The sequence below is a fragment of the Cebus imitator genome, unplaced genomic scaffold (genome assembly GCF_001604975.1).
Source record: "Cebus imitator isolate Cc_AM_T3 unplaced genomic scaffold, Cebus_imitator-1.0 Scaffold285, whole genome shotgun sequence".
NCBI lineage: Eukaryota > Metazoa > Chordata > Mammalia > Primates > Cebidae > Cebus > Cebus imitator.
This window is the reverse complement of record NW_016107600.1, coordinates 1,014,907-1,016,586: the sequence shown is the minus strand read 5'-3', so window position 1 is coordinate 1,016,586 and position 1,680 is coordinate 1,014,907. Positions and strand designations below refer to the sequence as shown.

Here is a 1,680-nt window from a genome sequence, read left to right as displayed (position 1 = left end):
TTTAGTAGAGACAGGGTTTCTCCATGTTGGTCAGGCTGTCCTTGAACTCCCAACCTCAGGTGATCTGCCCCCCTTGGCCTCCCAAAGTACTGGGATTACGCCATGCCCAGCCAATGCTTCTTTATAAAAAGCCTTCTAGGCCAAGCAAGGTGGCTCACATCTGTAATCCTAACACTTTGTGGGGCTGAGGCAGGAGGATTGCTTAAGCCCAGAAATTTGAGACCAGCCTGGGCAACACAAGAAGACTCCATCTCTATAAAAAAATTTAAGTTAGGTCAGCTGAGGATGGCTCAAGCCTGCAATCTCAGCACTGAGGTGGGCGGATCACAAGGTCAAGAGATGGAGGCTATCCTGGTCAATATGGTAAAACCCCATCTCTACTGAAAATATCAAATTTAGCTGGGTGTGGCAACACGCACCTGTAGTCCCAGCTACTCAGGAGTCTGAGGCAAGAGCATCACTTGAACCCAGGGGTGGAGGTTGCACTGAGCCAAGATCGCCCCACCACTGTACTCCAGCTTTGTGAGACTCCGTCTCCAAAAAAAAAAAAAAAAAAGGCTGGATGCAGTGGCTTGCACCTATAATCCTGGAAGGATCACCTGAGATCAGAAGTTCGATACAAGCTTGACCAACATGGTTAAACCCTATCTCTACTAAAAATATAGCATTAGCTGGGCATGGTGGCACGTGCCTGTGATCCCAGCTGCTTGGGAGACTGAGGCAGAATTGCTTGCACCCAGGAGATAGAGGTTGCAGTGAGCCAAGATCACGCCACTGCACTCCAGCCTGGGCAACAAGAGTGAAACTCTGTCTCTAAAAAAAAAAAATTTTTTTTTTGGCCAGGCAAGGTGGCTCATGCCTGTAATCCCAGCACTTCAGGAGGTTGAGTTGGGCAACTCCCAAGGTCAGAAGATTGAGTCCATCCTGGCTAACATGATGAAACCCCATCTCTACTAAATATACAAAACATTAGCTGCACGTGGTGGCACGAGCCTATAGTCTCAGCTACTTGGGAGGATGAGGCAGGAGAATTACTTGAACCTGCGGCAGAGGCTGCAGTGAGCCAAGATTGCACCACTGCACTCCAGCTTGGGAAACAAAGCAAGACTCCGTCTCAAAAAAAAAAAAATTTCATTTCCTCTTTTTATTGCCAGTAAAATATTCCCACTAAAATTTGAAGAAGGGCCAGGTGCAGTGGCTCATATCTGTAATTGCACCACTTTGAGAAGCCGAGGCAGGCGGATCACCTGAGGTCAGGAGATCAAGACAATCCTGGCCAACATGATGAAACCCCATCTGTCCTAAAAATACGAAAATTAGCCAGGTGTGGTGGCACATGTCTGTAGTCCCAGCTACCCAGGAGGCTGAGGCAGGAGAATTGCTTGAACCTGGGAGGCGGAGGTTGCAGTGAGCCAAGATCATGCCACTGCACTCACACTTGGGCAACAGAGCAGGACTCCATCTTTAAAAAAAAAAATTTGTGGCCGGGCGCGGTGGCTCAAACCTGTAATCCCAGCACTTTGGGAGGCCGAGGCGGGTGGATCACGAGGTCAAGAGATCGAGACCATCCTGGTCAATATGGTGAAACCCCGTCTCTACTAAAACTACAAAAAATTAGCTGGGCATGGTGGTGCGTGCCTGTAATCCCAGCTACTCAGGAGGCTGAGGCAGGAGAATTGC

The 1,680-nt window shown here is 48.9% G+C and overlaps 1 protein-coding gene across 1 annotated transcript in view; it reads right to left on the bottom strand.

The window, feature by feature from the left end:
• SP1 (Sp1 transcription factor) overlaps positions 1-1,680 on the bottom strand; it is a 32,351-nt gene that overhangs the window by 7,594 nt on the left and 23,077 nt on the right. The gene's annotated exons all lie outside the window — the stretch shown is intronic.